At 44.2% G+C, this 27,035-nt stretch overlaps 1 long non-coding RNA gene across 1 annotated transcript in view; it reads left to right on the plus strand.

The window, feature by feature from the left end:
- LOC149873816 (uncharacterized) overlaps positions 1 to 25,631 on the plus strand; it is a 70,546-nt gene extending 44,915 nt beyond the window's left edge. Inside the window, exon 3 of the long non-coding RNA XR_016439888.1 lies at positions 22,929 to 25,631. This is a non-coding gene — a long non-coding RNA (uncharacterized LOC149873816). The remainder of the gene's footprint in view (positions 1 to 22,928) is intronic.
- The last annotated feature ends 1,404 nt before the right edge of the window (positions 25,632 to 27,035 follow it).

The raw sequence follows: 27,035 nt of genomic DNA on the forward strand, positions 1-27,035 counted from the left end.
TCACACTGTCAACATTATTTGCCCAAGATCTTTTTTTCTGTTGCCCTCACACGTGAAATCAGAGAAAAAGAAGAAGAAGAAGAAAAAAAGATAAAAGGAAACCCAGCATCCCACTGTTTCACAACATGATCTAGTTTAGTGCTTCTTCCCAAGCGTTAGAGATGTAAAGCTAACTGTTTTGGCCAGGCTCTTTCTAAGTAAACTTCTGCTTATGTAAAATAAAAAGAATTGTATACATGGGGATGCTCTGATGAAATATTTTCTTGCATACCACACATCCCCAACTAAAACAAGAGCCTTGTTTATGGAAGGAAGGAAAATAGATTTTTCCAGTCATAAGCGACTATGTGAGGTAGAGTAAGACCTCCAAAAAAGGTCCATCAAAAAAGCCAATAAATTGTTGGGAATAATTTAGAAGATAATTGAAAACAAAATGGAAGACATCATCATACCACTACACAAACCCATGATGTGCCCACATCTCAAATACTGATCTATGTCAAATTGAATGTGCATTTCTAGTCTACACATCTCAAAAAGGATGTAGTGCAGTTAGAAAAGGTACAAAGAAGGGCAACCAAAATAATCAGCAGAATTAATTGGTACAGGGGGTTGTAGAGGCAGATAGTATAGCCAGGTACAAAAAGGGACTAGACAAATTCGCAGATGATGGATCTATTAATAGCTATTAAACAGAACATTTAGAGATATTTCCTCTGGCATCTCTAAACCAATGATTGTAAATGCCAGGGAGAGCATGACAGAGGATAGATCACTATATACCCTTTTCATACACTCTCCTTCTAAAGTATCCAGCCCTGCCAGTAGCAGAGACAGGGTACTGGGCTAAATGGAACATTAGTCTGACCCAATATGGCACTTCTTATGTTTTTATGTTCTTCCTGGAAACACAGTGTGTCTGGGAAATGTGTTTTTAATCTTCCATAAATTGCCTTTTTGCAATTTGGTTGAATCTATTTCCAAAGAGGACCAAGCTAAACTGGACCAAGGCAGTACAAGTAAGGAATAAGAATATTCATATGTAGAGTTGTTTCAGAATTTTCAAAAGAGTATAAGGGGTTTAGTAACACAAGCCCCAATTCAGAATTGCTGGAACACGGGCTTTGAAATCTTGAGGTGCTTTTGAAAAGCCAGCCCCTAACTGGGCATGTCTACATGGTAGGTTAACTGCAGTAGCCTTATAACACTGCGCAGTAGCATGCAGAGCAAAAACCATGCTAATACGCTACTGCACAGCAGTATTAGGCTACTGCGCAATTAGCATCACTAAAAGGGGTACGCCAGCTTAATCATGCAGTAGCACCAGTTAGTGTGCATTGATTTAGTACTTGGTTTTATGTTTCTTCCTAAAGCAGAAATACAAAAATGGGAATGATTCACACAAATTTTTTATAATTCAGATCCTTCCCTCCACTTGTAATTTTCAACTCACCTTAGAGAAGAATTACCAAACTTTGGGGCAAAGCATCCACGCCAGAGGACAGGCGGATGATCCAGGCTGACCTGGACAAGCTCAGCAAATGGGCAGACAAGAACCTCATGGTGTTTAACACTGAAAAATGCAAGGTTCTCCACCTTGGGAGGAAAAACCTGCAGCATCCTTATAGGCTCGGTAGTGCTACATTGGTTAGCACTACAGAAGAAAGAGACTTGGGGGTCATCATTGACCACAAGATGAACATGAGCCTCCAATGCGATGCTGCGGCTAGTAAAGTGACCAAAACGCTGGCTTGCATCCATAGATGCTTCTCGAGCAAATCCCGGGACGTCATTCTCCCCTTGTACTCGGCCTTGGTGAGGCCGCAGCTGGAGTACTGCGTCCAGTTTTGGGCTCCACAATTCAAAAAGGATGTGGAGAAGCTTGAGAGAGTCCAGAGGAGAGCCACGTGCATGATCAGAGGTCAGGAAAACAGATCTTACGATGACAGGCTGAGAGCCATGGGACTCTTTAGCCTGGAAAAGCGTAGGCTCAGGGGTGATCTGATGGCCACCTATAAATTTATCAAGGGTGACCACCAGGATCTGGGGGAACATTTGTTCACCAGAGCGCCCCAAGGGATGACGAGGTCGAACGGTCACAAACTCCTGCAAGACCGTTTCAGGCTGGACATAAGGAAGAATTTCTTTACTGTCCGAGCCCCCAAGGTCTGGAACAGTCTGCCAGCGGAGGTGGTTCAAGCACCTACATTGAACACCTTCAAGAGTAAATTGGATGCTTATCTTGCTGGGATCCTATGACCCCAGCTGACTTCCTGCCCTTTGGGCAGGGGGCTGGACTCGATGATCTCCCGAGGTCCCTTCCAGCCCTAATGTCTATGAAATCTATGAAATCTATTAAACCACTCGTATGATCAGGGGGTAGCAGGGTAGGCCCTATGAGGAGAGGGTACGGCATCTGAATCAGTTCAGCCTCCACAAAAGAAGGCTGAGAGGGGATCTGATGGCCGCCTATAAACTTGCCAAGGGGGACCAGCAGACAGTGAGAGACTCCCTGTTCCCCCGAACACTACTGGGGGTAACAAGGAACAATGGCCATAAGTTGACTGAGAATAGATTCAGGCTAGACAACAGGAGGCACTACTTCACAGTCAGGGTGGCTAGGAGCTGGAACCAACTTCCAAGAGAACTGGTGCTCACCTCTACCCTGGGGGTTTTCAAAAGGAAGCTAGGCAACCACCTAGCTGGGGTTGTTTGACCCCAGCATCCTTTCCTGCCCATGGCAAAGGGTAGGACATGATGATCTGCTTAGGTCCCTTCCAACCCTACCAATTATGAAACTATGAATTGATTTTTTGTGGGGGGGGTGTATTTTGGCCCTTTCTATGAAAACATGGGGGAAAAAAACCTTTTAGCAAAATGTGTCATGTTTTTCTGTCCAGCTCTGTAAGTACAATTGCAGAATATCAATAATTTCTCAAATAATTCAGTGAAAAAGGATTAATTCATATGGTAACTTTTTTTTCCAAAGAATAATTCAATTCGCTCTGCTGAACAGTTTTCCCAAGTAAAGTAATTTCAACAAGGGGAGTTGTCATTCACTTCTACTATGAAAAAAAAATCTTAAAGTACAAATACGTTTAGTATAGCATCCTTGCATGGTAATTACTTGTGCAGTAAAAGCCCTGTTATCCAGCATTTCACTAACAGGAATATTCTGTTAACTGGAATTACTGGCAGTGTCTGTGGGTGGTCACCAACCATTGGTCAGCACTTTCCCCCACATCGCTGCCACCGCCTATGAGAGCTCCCCGCTCACCACCACCATGCTCCCACTGCTGCCGCTGCCACCACTGCTGCTGCCACCACCACTGCTGCCACCCCTGCCTTTGTGCCCCCCCCAGCCTCCAGGGGCACTCATCATTCGTGCCTCAGGAGATCATCTAGTTCAACCCCCTCTTCAAAGCAGGACCATCCTGAATGAGACCATTTCAACCAGGGTTTTGTTGAGCCAGGCTTTAAAATATTCCAAGGACGCAAATTTTATCTATCCACTGAGCCAGTTATCTCATCATAGAAGGTAATCAGGTTGGTCAAGCATGACTTGTCCTTGGTCAATCCATGCTGACTGTTCCTGATCACTTTCTTCTCCTCCAAAAGCTGTAGTTAAAATATCTTTACTATGAATTATATGAAAATTCTTTTGTGTAGCAGCCAATGCCATATAAGTACCACATCCCATGGCTTTACCTCAATGTGATAATTAAGGGAGTCTGTTAGGGATTAGCTTTGTTTAGCTAGTTCTTGAACTATCTAATGTTTACCAAAGGTATAATTTTTATTTAGGGCTGCATTCACATATTCAAATAATCTGGGAAAATTGTCCCAGTTTTGTTTTCCGGGTTAAAAAACATACCTGGAGCTGTAAGTACAGACATTCAATGATGAGGACCTTAAGAGTGAAGAGCTTGCATTGCTGGTGCTGTGTAGCCAGGGGGGACCCTGTGCACACATCTCACTATGCTTTGCAGCCTCCCTTAGTCTGCCTGGCAAGAGATGGCAGCAGTGCATACGGCAGCCATGATTGGCTGACCCGCACTGTCTATGGTTACCCTGCTTTTCTCCACAGCACAGTGTGGTAATTCTGAAGGCGGTGTGGTCTACTATATGCTGTAGCAGCAGAGTCCAGTGAGGAACATACTGTCTTCCTGGGGGGAGAGAGTGGAGGATGCTGGAGGACTATGTTCTCTACTGAGAGAAACCATAGCATGTACAGACATTCTCTCTCCCAGGAGAAACTATCCCAGGAGTGGTTTAACTCTGGTTCTTCCCAGGTTATTTTTCTTCTGGAACAGCCTCAGAGAAATACCCTGAACATCTGTACACTCATGTTTTCTCCTGGGAGAGCAGCGGGTCTCCCAAGAGAAACTGAATATTTGTATGATGTTCAGGTTGCACCTGGATATAACTGACATAAAAATTAAACATGTAACCTAAGGTACTTGCATGAGTGTGAATGCAAACAGTGTCATCCATAGTTTGTAGACTTGCTTTGGATCTTTTAAATTGAAAAGAATTATATCAGTGTGGCATTATTATAACACTTATGTATTTTGGAGCCAAGCGTCGTGTTTTCTAAGCACTCGGAACTCTGAGCGAGCATTCATGGAGTTCAGCCTTAGGACCAGAGTATAGGAAATGGGCAGAAAAAGATATCTGTGTTTTATTTTTGGGAATCACATTTGACATGCCTTGGTTTACCATGTTTTACCTGCTTTAACACAATTAGGTTTGATTACATTTAGTTTTTATGAAGTATAAATTCTGTCATAAGTAGTTTTTGATCACTGCTAGTTATAGGTACATTCATATTTTTCCTTAGCCAGTGCAAGGAATGCAAGTGGCTGCAATGTCCCTTAGTGTGGTTTATATATCACCACTGAGGTTCAAAACTCTCCAGGGTTATACCAAGGTGGCCAATTAGCCTTGCTTTCTTTCTTGCTTGCTTTCTTTCTTTCAAGTGCGCTGCTGACAGGTGAAGCCCTCCTGAGCTCCTCCAGCTCAGGTCCCTTCTGTGCATTCCCCCCTGCTCCCTGCTACCACCTGTTCCTCTCCCCTGCTCAAACCTTGCCTGTCCCTAGCCTGTGCTTGGGGACCCCCTCTCTGCCTCTTTCTCCCACTTTCTGAGCTTTTTCCTCTGGGCTCTGCCATCCTCATTTGCCTCTGTCCCTCCCCCACTCCCACCTGTGCTCTCCCATTGATTCCTGCTGCCTCCCTCCTCCAGAGTCTCTTACCCTGGTCTCTGCTACCACCTCCTGCCTTAGGGCTTGCCATTAGCCCCAGCAGGGCGTTTCTGCCTGCCCTGGGGCCAATTGAGGGGCTGTTTTAGCCCCCTTCCAGTCCCCAGTTTCAGTCTGAGGCTTTTTTTTTCCCTCCCCCTTGTAGCAGCCCCTGTGGGGGAGTTAACCCTGCCCTACCCAGGATGGCTGTTAGCAGCCAGGGCACATGGCATGGGGATGCCTCTGCAGACCTGCCCCTCAGCCAAGGCCTGCGGGTGCACACCCCTCTCCACCTCAGGGTAGAGGCCTGCACTGGCACTGGTAGACCTGGTGGAATGCCAGAATGTCCAGTATACCTCCTGGGTGAACTTAGTGCCTGTCATCTACCTGGGCTCCCCTGGCCTGGTGAGGGAGGTGTGTGCAGTGGCACTGGTGGTCTCGGGCATCCACTACTTGTTCACACCCCTAGAGAGCCTGGCTGTCCAGGTGGTGGCCTCCAACATCCCCCCACACCTGCCAGACTGGGACCTCGCCAAAGCGCTGAAGCACTATGGCATCCTCACTAGCCCCTGGCGCAGGCTGACTATAAGGAGCAGGGACCCCAAGCTCAGACACATCCTGTCCTTCTGGAGGCAGGCATTCATGCTTCTCAAGTGGAGCCCCCAGACCCTGTCTCTCTCCATGACCTTTGTGGTGGATGGGAGGCCATATGTGGTCTACTTCTCCCAGGGTGGGACCACATGCCACTGCTGTGGCAGCAGCTCCCATTTGGTTACCCAGTGCCTACTGGGGCAGTCATCCAGGACACCAGCTGCTGCACCCATGCAGGGAGATGGTGCTTCCACCTTTGGTGCGGGAGCCTCATCAAAGGGTGGGGCTGGGGCCTCCTCCCAGCCCAACTCCACCCCTGCTCCATCTGGGGGGATTGATGCCTCTGGCATGAGTATGCCACCCAGGGTGGGCCTGAGATATCCTCCCAGGCTCCTCCTTCCCCTGTTGGGTCTGACGCCCACCCAGTGGAGGGGCTGAGGACTCCTCCCAGCCCTCTCCTGCCCTGATCCCCTCTGAGGCAGCTGGCACCTCAGGCACTGATGTCCCAGTGGGTGCAGTGACTGTGGCCTCCTCGCAGCCTCCCTCCACCCACCTGATGGGGCTTCATCTGATGGAGGGGCTGGGACATCCTTCCAAGTCCCCCCCGTCCCAGTTCCATCTGGGGCAGCTAGTGTCTCTGCCAGTTGAGGTGGTCCCAGAGGTGGCAAGCCCCAAGCAGCCCAGACTACCCCCTTCGTGACAGGTGCCACTTACCCCTACTCCTAAAAAAGCCAAGAACAAGAGGCAGGAGGGAGCTTCCCAAGAAGCCGCAGACCCTTTAGGGCCTGCCTGTGCCTTTTCCTCTGCCTCTGCTACTGCTGGGGAGAATGTAACCAAGGAGCCTGACCCCACCCTGCCTGCCCCCTCTGGCACCCCGCCGTCTCAGGCCACAACTGAGGATGTCCCAGTATCACGGGGGGCACCCCACCCCCTGCCCACCGAGGCCAACACTAAGGAGATGGAGTGCCTGCCCTCTGAGCATTGCAAGTGGCCCCAGGAGTGGGATGACATTTGCCCCCTGAAGCGGATGGGGATCAATCTCCCAGAGATGGTCCTTGACCCACATGCCAAGTGGGCCCTGCTAGGGAGCCTGGCCATTGAGGGCACATTTACTGGACTCACTAGTAGGTCCCCTCCCAGGGTGCAGCCCTGCCAGTTCTCAGTTGTGAACATCCAGCTGCTGCTGGAAGACCTCTCCCCAGGGGGCCCCCAGCTATGGAGGCCTTGTCCATCTCTTGGACCAGGTCAAGGGCCAAAGAAATGTAGCAGAGAAATGTGGCCTATCAGGCCTCTCGGACCACGCCCTGGTCTGCTTCAAACTCAGGTTTCCTGGCAAGGCACACACACGGGCCCCTTACTGGTGCCTAAACATCAGCCTGTTACAGGCCACCCATTTCTGAGACTGCTTCACCGACCTCTGAAAGAGCTTGGAGGCCATGCAAGCAGACTACTCCTCCTGGCAGCTGTGGTGGGATGTGGGGAAGATCCAGGTCCTGGCATTCTGCCAGCAGTATTCCCAGCTGGCGGCAAGCAAGATCTGCCACTGCACCCTGGAGCTGGAGGAGGACATAGTGGAGCTCGAGGCAGCCCTGCTCTGCACTGGCAATGACACAGCACACCTTGAGAGCCTTCGGTTCCGTAAGAGACACCTGTGGGAGCTGGTGGAGGGTGTGGCCTGCAGTGCAAGGGTTCATGCCTGCTTCCAGGAGCTGGCAGAGGTCGATGCCCCGACCTGCTTCTTCAGCCTGGAGAGGTGGTGGGCTGCTGTGAAGACCTTGGACCATCTTAAGACCCTAGAAGGACAGATGCTCAGAGACCTGGGTGAGGTGCGGGGACATGCCATAACCTTCTACCGGGACTTGTTTGCAGCTGACCCCACCTGCCTGGAGGCCACTCAGTGGCTGCATGAGGACTGCCGCACCTCTGCGCTTTGCAGGCCGAGGCTCTGGAGCACAAGCTCTCTCTGGCAGAGCTAGAGGCTTCTGTGGGGGTGCTTGCCTCGAGCAGGGCTCCGGGCCTTGATGGACTGCCTGTGGAGTTTTACAAAGCCTTCTGGATTCTCCTTGGATCCATCCTCCTCCATGTCTTCTGGGAGAGCCTCACCAACAGGACCCTGTTAACAGCTGCCACCAGCTGGTGCTTACCTTGCTGCCCAAGAGGGGGACCTCAGCTGCCTTATGACCTGGCAGCTGGCCTCCCTTCTGTGCTCCGACGATAAGATCTTGGTGAAGGTGCTGGCAAACTGGCTCTGCACTGTCATGGCCTCTGTCATTGGGCCTGAGCAGAGCTACTGTGTGCCGGGCAGAACCATCCAGGACAACCTGTTCCTGCTGTGCGAACTGCTCACGGCTGCAGAGCTCTTTGGCCTGGACATTGGCCTGGTCTCTCTGGACCAGGAGAAGGCCTTCAGGGTCAACCACCAGTACCTGCTCGGCAGCCTCAAGCCTTTTGGCTTCAGGCCCCTTTTCATTGAGACGCTCTGGATACTGTATCACCACAAGGCTGAAGTCTCATCGCCCATGCCTGGCCTCATGGGCCCACTTGCCTGTCTCACTGCCCCCCACCTTGTTTATTTACTTTGTTGCAATGCATACTTGTTAAAAAGACCATGGACTAGATTGTGTGGGCAGGCCTTGCATGCCATGAGCCCAGGCTTTGTTCCTGAGGCCCAGACCTTTGGGCCAACCTGTAGTGTCTTTACTGCCCCCCATTTGTCACCCTCTCTGGAATAAATGTTTCTGAAAGTCAAAGTCTTTCTTTCTTTAAAAAAGACGGTGTTATTGCTCTAGAAAAACAAACAAAACACACTGCTGTGAAATGTGTAAGCTGAACCAATAAAAAGCTATTCTTTTATGGCAAAGAGCAAGCCCAGTTTCTAAATGGATTTTATATTGTGCCATTGCATATATACAATGTGCAACATGATATCCATATGTGAAGGTAGAGGATGAAGAGAGGAATAGTCATGCTGGTAGCATAGCCAAGTTTTAAAGGGTGCTTTGAAATCTAATGATTCAGACAATCACCTAATAGGATTTTCAAGACTTTCTAAGTGGATTATTCACCCACGGGTTTCATTATAGGTACAGTTCCAAAGCATGCTGAAAACAAAAGAAAGAGACTAGGTCTTTCCAAAGTGGACACTAAGTCAAGCCCTGCATCTGTGATTCACAGTTAGGTAGCTTCTTCACATGATGTCATAGGACATATGAAACAGCAAGGTTTCAGTGATGTATAAAAGCAAGTTTAAAATTGCACCCTGTAAGGTGCATTGGAAGCTGCTGAAAGCACTTGCCTGATGTTGGCACAAGTTGTTTTATAGGGAAAAAATGTGAGAATAAATTTGCCTCTAAGTCCATCTTGCTATTTCTGTGGTCTGAGGCTTGGCAATGCTGTCTCAGAGAATGCTGTTTTCTGACTTTTATTTTACATTCATTTTACATTTTTTTTACCAAAAATTGGTCCTCAGGGCTTTTTTAGAAAGGACTGCTGAATGGGGAGGGCATCTCTGCACCATAAGTCCTGCCAGCTAGAATATCTGACTGCAAACATCTCTGTCATGCCTCACTGTTGCCTCACTATTGGTGTTAGCGTGCAGCTCCCTTGCACCTTCAGGTGCAACGCAGAAAGTGATTGGTGAATACAAGTTCTTTATTCAGACTGATTGGACTATGAGGAGTAGAGAAGTGAGTAGCTGGCTTTAGGAGAAATGGATGCATAGGAATCTGCAGCATAGCTATGAATAGAAACATCAGCTATCTGCAGCACAGTTTGTTCAGCATGGTCCAAAGTAAATACGCAGAGCAGCTGTGAGGCTGTGAAAATTATTTTTAAGTGTTCTGATTTTTTCAGTGAATTTACATCAATCTTTCTATACCCCTTCTTCCCCCCCGCCCCACTCCTTAATTTACTCTTTCTTAGAAAAGAATGAGAAGACTGTAGAGTCAAAGGTAAGTCTTCATTCCATATAAGGCTCTTAGAGTCCCATTTCAAACCTGTGGCATTAAACAGAGAAGCAGTGGAATCTTCTCCATTGCTGATTTTCAAGAAGAGGTTGGGTAAGCACCAGTCAGGGAAGACTTAGGAGTAACATTGCTAAATTCATGCAGGATTTTGGACCAGATGACACTTGCAGTCCCCTCCAAACCTGTGACCTTTAAGGGTAGAGGAAATACTACTTCCAACCAACATTGGTCAAAGCTCAGAACCCTGTCTTCTGGGGGTATTTTAAAGAAGAATTCCCCACTCATTCTCAGAATTACCTATATTATGTTTTGTTAGTGGAAAAGTTTCTTCATGTTCTTAAAAATAACGTCCTTCTGTGACAGTTGTCAAGAACAGTCAAGAGACTGTATTCCTTTCTCATAGTAAAGCTCTTGGCACATGTGTGTGTGGAAGGGGAGAAGAATCCCACTTCAGTGGAGTCAGAGTCAGACACTGGGGCCAAGATTTCAAACCTGATATTGTTAAGGTTTATAGCCTGAGGTCTAGAACTGTGAAAAGACTAAGGAGGTTGGGAAGGGAGAGCAGTGTCAGGTGGTTTCTGCTGGGGGAAGGGTTAATCTCTGTTGCAGGGTGAGACGGTAAAACAGCAGAGCTCAAAGCAAGCTGCACAAAGACTCTGGCAAGCAGCCGACATTATAAACTCTGTCCATAAGCAAGTCATGTATTGTGCCAAGTTCACTCAGCTAAAAATGACTTGGGCTGAGTTTTAAAAGAGGATATTTGGCAATGACTAGATCTTCATTATTTTTATTTTTGCAAGGAAAAGAACACACCCGTTGTAAATGACAGATATTCTTGGGGCAGATTCTCAGCTGGTGTGAGCTGGCACCTTTCCATTTCCTGCTGACCTCTCTTGTAAAACATGTTGAGATTTAAGGTTGAAGACCAATTGATAAGAACTGGGCATTATTATTAATATTATTTTACTGTGTTTTTTTTACTAAGCCCATAACTATATTCTCTTAGCTCAGCTGAAGTAGGTTCAGCTCTGCCAATTTATGCTGAGTATACAATCATAGTATCATAGAAAAACTGAGTTTAAAGCATTCTCAAGAGGTCATGTAGTACAACTCTCTGTCTAAACCATCCCAGCCAGGTGTTTGTGAACCTGCTTTTAAAACCCTCCAAGGATAGAGATTCCACAACTTCTCCAAGCTATTATCTGCTTTTTCCTCCTCATCAAAGAAAGTAAAGCCATAAGTTTTACATGCTTCCTGCCCCTCCCACCTTTTGTTTCTGAGTCTTTATTTAAATCAACATAATGAATGAATAAGTGAAACTTAGGAAATGTATTGGCCTTCAGCACAGAGACAGGGCACTCTAAGCCTGTACCACTGTCTGAAGCATTCAGGATTAGCCAGTCTCAGAAAGGTAACTGAATGACGTAGATTATTTGTACTGTAGTTTGAGCTACTTGAGTAGTGAACTTACCGATGTAGCCTAGCATGTTCAGACTTGGAGATCCTCTCTGTGATTGGTGGAGCCCATCCACCAATCAGGTAACTGTTGGGAGGGGCTTGTCCCACCCCTGATTGGAGCAAAGAGAAAACAAAAAAAAAGAAAGAAGCCTCAAACCTGGTTCAAGACTGCATTCTGCCAGAGCTTTGGGGGTGGAGCCTCCCAAAGAGAATAAAAGGAGCTGCGTGCCCAGCACGAGGGAGAGGCGCATCAGGGACAGAGAAGAGAGAAGAGCAGGGCTTAGAAGAGCTGAGGAGAGCTGATCAGCAGGGCGAAGCGGTAGCCCAGGAAGAGCCCCTGAAGACTTCTATTGATGGGGAATGATGGCGGGCTCCAGTGACTAGGCTCTTGGTGCACAGCATGGCACAAAACATCTAGACCTTGGGAGCTGCATGAGGCAGTTTGGGTCTGCAACCTCTGGTGTGTGACCAGAGACACAGTGCACAGGCCGGTGCATGGAGCAGGATCTTTGGAGAACTTGAGCAGCTCAGGTCCCCAACCCCCAGCAAAAGGTTGGGAGCTCGGTGCAGGAGGTGCTGCACAGAGAGCCCCAGAGTGGACTGTGACCTGGTGCTGCATGAAGTGGCCTGAGCCTCCAACCCATAGCAAAAGGTTGAGTCCAGGGAGCCACATGGTGCTCAGGATCCTGAGCCAGCAGACAGGGCTGAGCTAGAGGCCCCAGAAGCCCTGCATAGCAGAGCCCCATTCCGGGGGACAGAGACCCCCAAAGTCCACCCCGGGTGAGAGAGCAGCTTGCTAAAGAGGACAAGGGCCACCTTCCAGGCCTGGGGACTGAGTTGCAGAGAAAAAGGATTCCCACATGGGAGGGGGAGCCCCCCATGGTTAGTTAAGAGCTCCTGAAAGTGGAGGTCCCACTGGGAGGGCCCCTCTGAAGTTACCAGCTTCCCTGAAGGGTTTAGGAAAAGGCGCAAGGGGCACTGGGATTTCCTCTTGGGATTAAGTTGATCTTTGAGGTTCTTGCACCATAAGTGGTGTGATATCATGCCTCTGACTGTCCTAGCCTGGTTATATAGGGACAGAGGGAAACTGAGCAGTCTGCAGTTCCCTCACAGCACATCTGCCAGATAACAGTTCCCTACAACTGGAGAAGGGGAATACATACCCAAGTACACCTGAGCTACACTTGTTAGTGTAAAGTATAACCTCTGTCATGCCAACATACATTAATGGGCACAAAGAGTGAAGTCTGGACCAAATTTAAGTCAATGGGAGTATTGCTATTGACTTCTGGAGAAACAGGATTTCTCTCTGAAAGCACCCATGTGGTAGTAAGACGCGGATTTTCCAAAGTTACTAGAGATTTTTAGATGCCAAACCTGAAACACCTTATCTTTTCAGAGGATGGTTGTTGAGAATTTGTTAAAGCTCAGCCCCTTTTAAGGTATCTCAGTTCTGGCACTCAAAATTATTATAATTTTTAAGAACTTTCATTAAAAGTTACAGTATATTCGCAGTAGCAGCTTTTCACAAAGTAGTAATTTTAAGAGAGCAAGTGTTAGAAGAGAATATTACTGACTATAGGCCCGCCAAATTTCCTTTTCAATCTAAATTCCAAGCTGTGATTCATGAAGAATCATCTGTTTTGTCCCTAATATGCTAACGTTTTCCCTTTAATTGAGGTAAAGGAAAATACAGAGAAATTTAAAGAAAAAATATTTTGGCTATGATTCTAGTCAGCCGAAGTGGAACATAAAATAGGTTTTGAGATGGAAAATTATGCACATATCAATACATTTAAAAAATGTATTCCAGTGTGAATTTAGTGCTTGCCTAAGGTTTCAGGTAGATCACTCTGAAGAATGATAACTTCTGTTTATTCCAAGGAAAATCAAACAACTATATATTTTTCTACTATATGCATATATGTTTGTGCATGCATATGTCCATGTATGTGTGCATGTATATTTATGTGTATGTGGGTGTGTATATGTGTGTACACATTTATATATGCATATACATATATTTGTATATGTGTACATGTCTATATTTATACATACACAAATATACCCGTGCACACTTTAATTGCTCTTGAATAAAGCAAAGCTAGATCTGACCCAACATTAGAATTCTACTGATGAACATGTGTGCCTCTTTAATTAAATCAGTTGGCCTACTCAAAGAGTAAAGTGCTGCTGTCCCTGAACAAGGGTAGCAGAAGCTGGCTCTTAGGAATCAGAAAGAGATAGCTATCTATGTTAATTTGAAGTCAGTCATAAAGCAAGGTAGATATACACCTTTATAGGAATGTTATTTGCAATGGTCAGGAGCTGCAGAAATGCTATAGATAAACCTAAACATAGGTTCATATTTCCTTTTCACATGAAGCAGGGGCTTGCAAATAAACCTACAGGGCTCTGGTACCAAAAACCTAGTGAAAACTCAATGGGAGTTGGGTGCCTAATTCCCTTTGGCTCATTTGAAAATCCCAGACATTCTGTTACAGGAAAGACATTCATTTACATAGAGATCCCTTTACACATCTCTGGCAGCATAAATGAGCCTTAAATTAGGGGTAGATAACATGAAAACCAGTAGTGTAACAAGGGCTGGGAGAACAGGGCAGTAGGCTGTGGCACTCACTTAGAGCTTGGTCCTTGTGGCCACCACTGCTGCCAAGGTGCAGACCTTGGTTGTTGTGTTTCTACTAGTAAAAGAGCCTCACTGTCAATGAGAGCTAAGCCCGTTGTCTCTTCCGGGTTCTTCGTTAAACTTCCCTAATGACACTTGTTCTAGACCTGAACTACCCATTGCTCAATGGTTTTGATTCGAAAGACAAACCTCCCCATCTGCAGTCCCAGTACAGCAAGTGTCCCAATCTGTGCAAGGGTGTACTAAGGATGGGTACATGCATTTAATAATCTGAGAGAATTCTCCTAGGTTTGTTCTCCTGGTAGAGAAACTAACTTGGAGCTGTGTGTTCAGACATTCAAATATTGAGGTCCTGAGGAGTAGACAGCTTGCAGTGATGACACTGTGCAGCTGAAAGGAGGGGCAAGGGGGCCCTGTGCACACATTTCCCCATGCTCCATAGCTTTCTTAGTCTGCCATGCAATAGATGGCATCTGTGCATAAGGAATCCCTGATTGGCTGACACAGGCTGCCCATGGTCAGTCTGTGTTTCCCAGCACCACAATATCTGGATTGTGAAGGAGGGGTGTTCTGCTCCCAGATGAAATTGAGCAGAGTCCCATGAGAGACACACTGGGCACGTCTACACAAGATGCTAAATGCACACTGGACTAATGGTCTCTGGTTGTTCCCAGGTTATTCTTTTTCATGCAGTGGCCATTTTTACCATGGAAGAAAAAGCCTGAACATCTGTACACTTTTGATTTCTCCTGGGAGAGCAACAACTCTCCCAAAACAAACTTTATGTTTGAATAAAGCCTTAGATTCCAAGTTTGTAGTGCAAACATGTTAAAGGTTAATGGAAAATGCATAGCTGACTTTCACATTTAGGAGAAATAAGTAATGCAGCAGAACTTCTCCACTGAAGTCTTGTGGGCTTATTTACAAGCTTCTTCCAAATGAAGCACCAAGTAAATATGAATCTGCATCTCTTCCTGGGATCTTTTGAGCATATAGTAACCTTTACAACAACAGGGTGTTGGCCACCATGGTCCCTGCTTTACCTGTGGCAGGTTAGGGTGTTATATCCTGTGTTGCATCAGAGCTGACTGTGTAGTTTTGCTAATAGGTTAGACAATGGATTTATATAGGATGGTGTAGATAAGGATGATCCTGCCTCAGGGAGGGGGTTGGATAAGGTGACCTAGAGAGATCCCTTCCAGCCCTACTTCTCTATGATTCTGTGAAGGATAAGCTGCTCACACAGTGCAGCTTGAATGTTCTTGCAACATAAAGAGGGAGTTTTTTATCCTTTTATAACTTAATTATAGAGTCTGTAATTAAGCTATATTCAAAAGTCTGGTTCTTTGAAATATATTAATTTTAGGGATGTTTGCAAGCACCCAGTGGCTGAAGAATAATCATACAAGAAGACAAAGCTTGAATAATGATGACATTTTCAAGCCACAAATAACAGGAGCAACCTTTCCAAAACAAAGGGTTTCACATTTTCCAAATGCAGGAGCATTATTATTTGTATATATCTGCAATTTGTACATGCTTTGGAGGAGTAAACCTCAGCAATAAGCACTTGGAATGACTGTGGTATTACATCAACAAGCAGTCTTTTACGGAGTCAATTATCTTTCTATCTGCGTACACTAACTTTGTGCATTATTCAGTGAATGGAAACCAAAAATTACCTTTATGTCCTTCAAAGTATAAAATAGCAACTAAAACAAGCCACCTATCCAAAATAATGTTTTCTTATATAAAACAAGGCAAGGCAGATGCATCACACTAGGACTTCTAAACATGGTCTAGCTTGATGAGCTTTTCTGAGGCAGAGGCAGAACCAATCAAAGAGGGTTGCTGACCCATGCCTGGGGTTCCTTGCTGCTACTGAAATATAAATCACCATAATAGCTGTAGTGACTAAACCTTTCTGATTTGCTACACTGCTATTCACATTGTATTCTAGGGCATAGTCTATATCTTATTTTTCTGTTTCAAGTGGTATTCTGAACTTTAAAATGCACAGTTCTGTCTAAAGATGCTACCTATTTCTGTTGTAAATAGTACCTTCAATGATTTTAAAACAGGGGTGTCAAAGATAAAGCCCATAGGCCAAATCTGACCCAGGTAGCCCTGTCATCCAGCCCCTAGTGCTGCCTCTGGGTCTGAATTGACCCACATGCTGTCAGACTGTCCCCATGCACAGGGGCCTGGATGAATGTTGCACACAGCTCCATTCCAGCCCATCCGGTATACACACTACAGGTGGTGCCCAGCCTGGATGGTTCAGGGCATGCAGTGCCCCTTTCAGCCAGTTCAGGACCAATACTGTATGTGGTTCCCACAGGCACCACATGCAGCATTGTTCCCAAACTACCTGGATTGGGTGCTACACATGGCAAAGTCCTGGACCAGCAGGGTTGGTGGCGGGTGGGGAGTAGTGCCACATGCAGACCAGTCCTGGACTGACTGGGGCAAGTACTATGTGTAGTGCAGATCCCAGACTGGCTGTAATGGGCATTGTGTGTAGCATGGGTCCTGGAGTGGGCACTGCATGTGTTGAATCCAGCATAGGGGTGGGGAAAGGAGAAGGGGAGGCTATGGGCCCAATCTGGCCCATGGACTAGCTCCACACCACTCACCTGGTCTGTGGGGCCAGATAGGTTGGACACCTCTGTTTTAAGTGATAGAGATTAGAAAACAAAAACCCCTTTTCCCCACAATTTTTTTTCACCTGGTTTACTTTGTGACTCTGACAGTACATTGTACACAGTCCAGTGTCATCATAATTGATGTCCACTGCTGTTTGGATATCCCTGTTGTTCATGCGGGTTTTTCACATAGCAATAGAGGAATGAAAAACATGCTATAAAAATAGGAAAATATGATTGTAAAACCACCAAAATTGGCAGAGAGATCCCCAGGCAGATGTAATCTATGGAACTACTTTCAATTTTTTTTTTTTAATTAACCAGATATTAACTTGACCATATTTTATGTAACAAAAAGGTTTTATTTCCTCTTAGCAACAAAGGCCGAAGCAGTGGCCACTCTGAGCATGTCCACACACTCAAGCACTTGTGCTTGCAGCAGTTCAAATAGAAGCGGGGCAAATTTGAGCTGGGGCTTTTTGCTTCAGCACACGTGCCCAGCCATGCACTTTGGTGTGGAGCAAATTGTGCCACTTGGGGCAAAATAATCCTGCCTGGCTCCTCCGGGATCTGCAGCCAGGAGGAGCTAGAGCCCAGGGCCACCACCTGTGCTGCCCCAGCAGTATAAAAAGTTGCCATGGCCTGGTCTCAGCAGTATAAAAAGCCACCCTGGCAAGGAGCTCAGGGCTGCTTGATCTCAGGAGCTTCCGGGGCCCAGCCAGTTGGTACCTGGGGACACTGCCCCTTGTGCCAGCTGGACTGCTGAAGCAGCCCTGAGAGTTCTCTGCTCCCTCTACCCACTGCAGCACCCTACCCCACTGGCAGTGGGGGTTGCTGCCTGGCTGTGACCTGCTTCCCACCTGCTAGACATGGATGGGGACTGCACAGCCAGTAGAGGCATCTGCTCCTCTTGGCCAGCTGCCAGTGGACTGTGGTTGCAGGGTTGGCCTCTGTGCAGAGCTCCCCAGGCAGCACAGGACAGTCGGGGGGAAGCAGGAGGGCCCAGGCTGGGTCAGCTGAGGCTGTCTCCCTGCCCTGCACTGTGTGGGTGGGGCCCCAGTCAGCCAGATGGCAGCTCCAGCTGCTGGTAAGTGGAGGGATTTTTTTTTTTTTTTTAAAGTATGGTGGGGACCAGCTACGGCAGGGGTTAGGAGCTTCAGGGGGGCTATCGGGGGGAGGGGACAGCCACGGCAGGGGTTGGGGAGGTTGGGGGAATGGACAGGGCCATTGGGAGTCCCCCCCATGGTCCCCTCCCCCCTCCTCCAGCCCCCACAACCCCTTACTCACCAGCACTGGAGCTCTGGTGATGACACATGGTCTGGCTGGCCATGTGTTTCAGCACCAGGATGAGGGACCAACCATAGAGATGCTCTGGCAGCCAGAGTGTGTCCGTGGAAGACCCAGCCTCTGATTGCCTCAGGGCATGGTCCAGGACCGTGCCCTGCTCCACTTTTTTAAACTTCAAGCTTTTTAGACCCTTGGATATCCAGGGACATCATTTTCTCCCCGTGCTGCAAATTTGCAATCCAAGGGATTGAGGACCAAGAGGGGACCATCAGGGGCTTAGGAGGTACTGGGACCCTCCCCTTACTCCCTCTAGGAGAGGTGCCAGGGTTTAGCACCCTAGGGGAACATGCAGTGGTCTCAGGCACATAAATACTTGGAAGGGGGTACTTGTGCCTCATATTTTGTAAATATTTATATAATGTTATCCTTTAATGTGACCTGGGTTATGTCATCTATCTGAGGTTTACTTGTATCTACTTTTTGTTGTTATTCTTGCCTAAACTTACCTACTCATACCTATTGTTTATCTGCCTTTATTATACTTATCTGTTGCAGACAGTTGCTTACCTGCATAGGAACCCATTCCCTATGAGGTGGTATACGCTTGGGGCCTTTGATTGTAGAGCATAACGGTATTTGGGAGATATGGATATTATACATATTTACCAATACTCCCTTATAAATCTATAAATATTGTTACCTGTATATTAATAAACCTGTACATAGTTAAGCTGTCCTGGCCTGTCTCTATAGAGGATAGAGGGGGGCTGGCCTGCACAGCAGACCCCTCTCACAGCACTCCTACCTGACCACCTATCTCCTCCAGTTGAAGTGGGGGGAAATGTACTGGGGTGCACCCAGGTTACAGAAAAAATCCTAACCTTCCCTTCAGCACTAAAGTTTTAACAAGGACCTGGAGAGCAGGTGTGTGATAGCTACCCTTGGATTTTGAATTCTTATCATCTTCAACAGCCATTGTTTACCATACATATATTTTAGAGTCTGTCACAGGAAGATTAAAATGACCAAGTCCTTTGCAAAAAAATCAGAATTTTGAATGAGTTAGAAGTCATGTTTTCATTAGAATATTATAAGCATACTGGAAAAACATCTCTTTTAGCTGTAGGCTTCGCAAGAACTTGTCTTCACAATATCTCAATCAAAGTTTTGCTAAATATGTGCTCTACAGTGTCTCATGAAAACAAAAAGTGGGTATCTATTTTGAAAGCATTCTTGGTTTTATCCCAGCTGTGTGAACCATATTTTAAGGACACTCCCTAGCAAAAGAAAACAATGCAATGGCCATTTGGAATTTTCTTGCCACATTTCCTAAAAGTGAGTTATGGTCTGGCGTACTGACCATTGTGCCAATAAAATTGTGTGGTTGTATTATAAGTTTATGTTGTTTATACAGACTTGGAGACAGAGATGAGTAAACGTAGATAATTTTCTCAAGTTTTCTTGAAAAACAATCTCAAGCAACACATTGTTTTTCGTTGTTTTTCTTTTTTTCTCACTTTGGGAGTTCTAGGTTTTGACTGAAAGCAGAATAGTCAAGATGCCACCAGAAAAAAAAAGTACCTAGTACTAAAAGAATGCATCCACATAGAAAGCATCCAGGTTTGGGGATATTATCTATCAGAATTCTGTCATGTTCTCTTTTTTCAATGAAAAGAGAAAGAAAATATCTAAATCTGGCAACTTTAATAATGTCTCTGTCAAACAAAATTCCATAATATCTTATTTCTGGTTAATTATAAATTGAGAGCATAGATGGAAACTATATAGACAGACCCTTATGGTGGTACAAAAAGCAAGCATACAGCTGTTCAAGCTGTTTGTAGCACTACAAAGAGGACGGAAGAGCTACAAAATAGCATTTCTTTCAAAGAAAAACTTCTGTATTTCATAGTGCTATGTAAAGTGCCTGTACCACTGAATGTAGTGCTACCGGGTTCTCTAGCCCCACAGCATACCGCAGTCCTCTGCTCTCCCTTCCCTCTTCAAAGTGGAGTAGGGTGCTGAACTTTAAAAATCTCATCATATTGTTATTGTGGTGGTGATTGCAACCATCGAGAGCTAATTGTGTCAGGATACAAACATGCAGCAAGATTCATAGATCTGAAGGCAGGAGAGATCATCGAATTTGTTTTCCCATGTAATGTAGACCCACAGTTAATTTAACATTGATCCTAACAATTTTGTAACTAAGCCTATCTTCCAGAAAACTAGCAGGTCTTGATCTGAAGTTTCTAAGAAATGGAGAATCCAGTGTGTTCAAGTGGTCATTCACTCATTTTAATCATGTGCTCCTTATAGTTTGAATTTATTTAACTTTATTTTCTACCAATTGGTTCTTGTTTGGGAATGAGAAAGATGTTTCCCATTAGCAGATATTAGTAAATATAATTCCATAATTAATTAAAACCTGTAAAGAATTGAAATGTGTCATGTTTTATTGCTGTTTCTGAGGAAAAAATACTGGGGTTTGTTACTTCTTTTTTTAATTTTTCACTAAGCATTCTATATTTTTAATGAAACAGTTGACTGGTGTTCTGAATGTCCAAAACTCTAGCCAAAAGGCAGCAAAGTTTTTCATGACAAACTGTCATCAAAAAACATAGGAATACAAAAGAATTCAAAAAGCTCTGCTGCTTATAGATTCTTACAAGTATATTTTGGCAGGTGTTGTTTATTAACTTCATGACATAAAAGAGATGGGAATTGTTCTTTAGAGGTTGTCCCAGAAAGTAGTTCCCAAGAAAAATCCTTTTATGTGGAAGACCAGGATTCAATCAGATCTGAAGCTTCCTGGAGAATGGGAATTAATCAATGTGTATCATCGTCATTATTAGAGCTCATCGTAGGTTTTCCAACTATTTTTCTTGGCAAAAAAAATCTTTAGGAAAAAAATTTAAACAGGCAAAATAAAACTTCAGTATTTTTAAAGGAAAAATTCTGGGTAGACCATTCAAAGCAAAGCTTTGTTTAAATACGTAAGCTGGTGTGATTTAAAACACCAAAAACAAAACAAATTAAATAGGTGACCATCATCCTCAAGATGAATCTCCTTAGTCAGAGAGAAACAATATGCTTTGGAGCCATTCACTCTCTGTTTTGCACCTAGATTCTGGGGTTTCCCTGGCTCACCCACCACAACTCACTAACTAGGTGGAAAGCCCTGGAGGTGTGTTTGAACTCAGACCACTGCCAACAGCATTGTTTGAAGAACAGGGGGACAGACCTCTTGGTACGATCCAAGCCAGAGACCCACCAGCTGCACCCCCACTAGGAGTTACCACCTCCAGAACCAGAAACCCTTTTGCCCAGGAGACACCAGGGGTTCACAGATGTCTTCAAAAACAAAAATGCAAGGCCTAGAAGATTTCATCCTGGAAAAGATTAGGAGCTGGAAGAAGGAGAAGATCAGCCATAGGGTTGAGCGAGAATCGTCTTCCATCACTCACAGGAAATTAAGGAAGAAGTGTTATTAAAAAGACACAGGCCAATCTCACCAGCTGCACTGTAGGCATCACTCCAGAACTACGAGTCACTTGAGTTTTGACCGGTTTAAAAGTTTCCCCTCCATTACACATTGGCATGTCACTACCAGTGCAATTACCAAGTATAGAGGAGGAAAGCTGCTCCAAACAAAAAGTTGCCTCAGCACCACCCGAACCCAGTTTCAAGAATTGTAAACTGCACCAAAGCAAACTAGCTTTCTTTTTCCTCCATACTGTAGTGGGTTACATCTATGCATAACAACAGTAAATGTTTCGGTGCACATGTAGCCACCCTGAGAAGTCAGATGGAGTCAAGATTTTGGCAAGAGATTCAGTGTACAGAGGAGAAGTTGGAATAAATCTACAATTCTGGGCATATCCGCTGTCCAATTGCTGCACTGTTATTTTTAACCTTTTGACTTCTTGCACCTGGCCAGTCAAAGTCAGTCAGTCCAATACCCAGCTGGCAAACCTGACCACTCAATACTTGGCTGCTATAGAATACGGCATATGCTTTTGCCTGGATAAGATGCGTCATTGTGTCTGTTGGTGATTTGGAGTTTTACTCTGCACCTTTTTTTATCTAGGTCATCAGAAATGTTTTTGTTCCATGGGCAATCCAAAAAAGTCAGCAGCTCTTCATTCTGCAAGAGAAAAAAAATGAAATAAAGGTTTTTCTAATGCCAGAATGAGCTATGACAGACATTTGGTTGTCCTGTTAAGGGAAAATGGTCTGTTAAAAATAAAGGGCCTCGGGAACACTGTTTCACTGTAATTGGTTACACAAGTTTAATAGCGAGAAATGGTTTCAATATTACATTTTCAATTTAAATAATAAAACCATATGTTCATGGGATCGCATCATAAGGAGATAATTCAGTGCAGGGAACTGTTACTTTGTTTTGGAATTAGATTAAGTCATAAATAAATACTACTTTGTCTTTAGGTTAGAAAAGCATTCCCATCCAGCCAGCCTCTTAAGACATTTTCCACCTGTTAAAGGACGTGTAGTATTGGGAGTCTTTCATAACAGTGGAAACTGGCTCAAACTTTCAACGGGTTTTTTAAAAAATAAACTAACATTGATTTATGAGTTGAACTAAGACAGGGAACATGTAAGCAAATAAAAACAATGAACTGAGAAAAAAGCAAATATACTGTTGATTTGGCACCATATGAATCACGCAGGCAGATCCAAAAGGAATAGGGAGACTAAGCTACAGAGTGATGGATTGGGAATGGGGATCTGATCCCTAAGTAATGAAATGTGAGGGGGTCTTGCCTTATGCTATTGACCCAGAGGTAGCCTGGAGGAAAGTGATTCCTTCTGACTACATGGTGTTAGTTAAGCCAATCCCCTGGGCTCAAATATCAGCTATTAAAATAAATTCAGGAGACAGAGGAAGTGATGTTTATAAGTTGGAAGTTTGAGCTGCTTTTTAAACAATTGTGGATCTACAGATTCTAAAATGGAAATGTGATACATTGGGAAGAGGGCAAAAGGAAATGAGAAGAGGGTAAACTAGGGGTGAGGTGTTAGAGAGCATGGAATCTGGAGGGAAAAAATTGTCCTTTTCTTTTTCCTTTTTCAGGAGGCAAGAAAAAGGAAGAGGCAAGATTTCCAGCTTATGGCTACATTTTGATGGCCTCCCTGCTGCTGAATGTCATCTTGCTCCATCAACCTACTCCCAGAATACAGAGCCACGCAGAACATACCTCATGTGGCTCTCAGATATGAGCCAAAATGCTTTGCTCTATAAAACACAGTCACTGTGATTCAGGATACATTATAATGCGAAGGTGACTTATCAAAATTCATTACTAACATTGGTCATCTTTTTCCCAATAGAATTTTTAATTCAGAGAATGTCATTTCACTGATACTATACCTTTCCATTGGAAAGTGTTGATTTAGATTAAATCACATTTGTGAAAAAATACAGAAACCTTATTTGTTTCAAAATCTATTTTATGTGTTGTTACAAAATTCAAACAAAGAGTGAAAAAGCAAACTCTTCTGATTTGATTGATGCAAAATAGTTCAACTGACCCTAAACTATTTTTTTTGGAAATTTCATAGGGAATTTCAGAATACCTTGCCTTTTCTGGCTGCTTGAAATAAAAAACAAATGTTGCAAAGGCAGAACTTCTCATGAAATAGAAGTTTGAGTTCTTAAGAGCTCTGCTGCTTATGGAATGAACAGCTTTTATTGATACAAGTATTTTAGAAATCTGTTCGTCTAATTTGGAAAGCAGCCTGGTCCATTGGATAGAGTGATGGTCTAGAATCAAGAGGCCTGGAGTCTAGTCTCCCCTATGCTGTGAGCCTGCTGTATTAAGTTAGGCATATTACTCCATCTCCTTTAATCCTCCCGTTGTCACTCTTTGGTTCAGGGACTGTGTATGTATATACCCACACACACCATGGCATAATGAAACACCAGTTTGCTTTGGATCTCTGGGTGTTGGTGTAAAATAGAATGTAGTAAATAATATAAGTAAGAAGCATCATTAGTTTCACTTCATTTGGAGGTAAAGCTGCTTTAACACTTTTAGACAAACGTAAAATGAATAGTTATGCACAGAGAAAAGTGAGACAGGTTTGATTTGCTTGCATCTTTTGCTGACAATGTTTTTTCCCTACTTAGCAGACTTTGCATTATCAAATAATTTTGTGTTGGCCAAAGAAACATTAGAACATTGACCTTTACTGATAGCACTTTGAAGACACCACAGAAGATTTTGTTCCATCCAGTCCGTCCAGAGGAAAGTGACTGGTAATTGTTTTTTTCTTATAGAAAGGTGACAGCATGGAAAGCAGAAAGTAGAACATGTGGAGGAATAGGGTTTTCTTTACATAAATGCCTGAAATTAATATCCAAGCTCTGGACCTTGGAAGGTCCCTCAGTATGAGAGTTAAGAGATTTGGTTATAGAGAAGCTAATTTATTGCTTTTGGTATTGGTGCTAGTCAATGTATTATCTAGAGACCTAGGTCTGGATCAGGACCTCCTGTGTCTTTATATGTAGAGTGGTATTTTCAAAAATGATTGGTAGCCTGTTTAAAGCTTGGCCACCCTCACCAAAGCTCAGAAAGTTCCTCCTAATCTCCAACCTAAATTTCCCCTGTTGAAGCTTGAGGCCATTGCTCCTAGTTACATCTCCATCCTCTCTGTAGTCTCCTTCCAGGTATTTGAAGATGGTTACCAAACTCCCCACATTCTTCTCTTCTCCAGGCTTAATAACTCTAGCTCTTTCAGCTTTTGCTCATAAGTCTTGCCTCCCATGCCCCTAAGTATTTTTTGTTGCGCTGCACTGAACTCTTTTGAAAAACCATCCACATCCTTCTTGAAGTGTGGGGTGCAAACTGGGGACTGTACTCCAGGTGAGGCCTCACCAGAGGTCTGGGTACAGTGTAAGAATCACTTGCCTTCATTTGCAAATGACACTCCTGCTAATACAACCCAGTATGCTATTGGCTTTTTTTTGCAACATGAGCCACACTGTTGGTTCCCATTCAGGTTATGGTCTATTGTAACCCCCAGGTCCTTCTCTGAAGTACTGCAGTCTACTAAGTCATTTTCCAGTCTGTATTTGTCCATGCAAACCATTTCTCCAGTCCATGCAGAATTATCCTGGATCCTAGCCTTGCCCTCCAAAGCACCTGCTATGCCACAGTCATCTAAAAATGGTGAGGATCTTTTAACTGAACACTGGTTATATCTCAGAGAAAAATTCCTATAGGTCCACTTGTTTAGCTTTGTTATGCCCTGGTTTGGTTTTCTCCTTCAATATGAGCATTTCAGTGTGAAATTCAGAACTGTCTTGTATGTCTTTATTTAGTTTAAAGGCAGGATTCGTTCTTGGCACTTTCAAACGTACATGTGTGGGAGGTGGTGGACAAGGTGGGAGATTCTGGTACACAGTTTTTCAAAGAGTTTGAAAGGCAATGAAATCAGATCCTGGGCTTTCAATGACAACTTGACAAGTCAATTACCCCATTAGGATTTGACAGTGACCCTGATAGTAGAAATGATCTATTTCCTCGGCTTTAATTTATCACAAGTTTCTATGTGACTGCTCAGTAGCATAAACCTAAAATGTTGGTATAACAGATACACACAAAGAGCAGGACATTTTAGCTATGGCAAAGCTTATAGACCAAAAATAAAGATGTGCTATTTAGGAGCAATTGTATGACTTACATGGAATTTAATATCCAGTACACGTAATGCTTTAGATTAAATAACATTGCTCTATATTGATAACACTGTATAGCCATGTTTGTCTTTTCATGTATTAATAATATTCTTTTTCATATATTGTTGCATATTCTCAGACATTCATAAGGACAGCTGATCAAAATGAATTGCAAAACAAGTTTGTGAAGTTTTTTTTTCAAATTAAATCACATAAATATCTTCCTGTGGAATTCTGAACCATTTTTTACAGAAGAGTGATATTTTGCTTTATTTAATTTTTTGATCTCTCGACTTCTGCATTTATGATGCTTCAGACATCCAGTTACGGAGAATAAGTGAGGGATCATTAAAAAGGAGGTAAAATGAATTTAGAAGAATATAGATGGAAATTTTTCAATTTGTTGTCAGAATTAAATATTTCAATGAAAATTCTTATTGAAATCTTAACATTGAAAACACAGTCATAAACAATATGTGTTGCCCCTGGACTTCCTTTTACCAGAGACCCCCAAGGGTTGATGTGGCCCCAATTGTCCAACTTGGTATCGAGTGAACTTTTAATAGCAACCCCTAGGTTTATTACAAGTATTCTTCCTTGCAATACAACCTGGCAAATGGTTCCTTCAGGTGTTACAGCAGCGACCTTTGGTGGTACCACCCTCAGATCCTCTGCTAGGTGTGCAGGCTGTTAGTTTCTGGATTCCTTGTTGTTCAAACAAGAAGTCCAAGGCTGCTTCTGTCTCCCAAGGGTGGCAACACAGAACACACACGTGTTCCTTCATTTGTTCATCACTTTTGTAATTTCTCTCATCCCAAATTGTCCAATCCCTTGGCTCTGTGCAAAGCATTCCTTAAATGGTGCACCGATCCCCTGGCACTGTGCCAGCCACATTCCTTATAGAGAAACTGCTGTCCCTTGTTCACCTACTGCCCAATCACAGCACTTGCATTTCCCAATGCCACAGAAGGTACTCTGTTCAATTTTGTTGCTTAGTTCTGGGAAGGCCTGGACTATGGCTAAGAGCCTTAGCATAACTCAGTTTGCCTGCTACAATATGAAATAGCCAGTTTTAGAGCTGGTAAAAAACAGAGGAATTTTATTTCTAAATTGTTATCAATATTGAAAATGTAAATAAAAAATCACTGAAAAATCAAAGTTCAGAAAATGTCAACCACACCGTATTATTTAGGTCACACATTATGGCTATATTTAAACTGCACACTTTAAGCCAGTTAATTAATACTTAGATGTGAGCTTCAAGGGTAGCTTAACTTGGGTGAGAACATTCCCACAGCAAATCCTTACCCATATCACTATGTTCTCACTGTCTATACACTGACCCATGCACCCTGAGACATTGTGAGATGGTTTAGTCAGGGATGATCCTGTTTTGAGCAGGGGGTTACACTAAGGTCTGGGACAGAAGTTCCATAAACCGGTTTGACCTAAATCAGTTAAGTCTGATACTACATTCAACCAGGTTTATCTCAAACCATT

This window comes from Crocodylus siamensis, chromosome 1 (assembly GCF_052110815.1).
Source record: "Crocodylus siamensis isolate JL-2025a chromosome 1, ASM5211081v1, whole genome shotgun sequence".
Lineage (NCBI taxonomy): Eukaryota > Metazoa > Chordata > Crocodylia > Crocodylidae > Crocodylus > Crocodylus siamensis.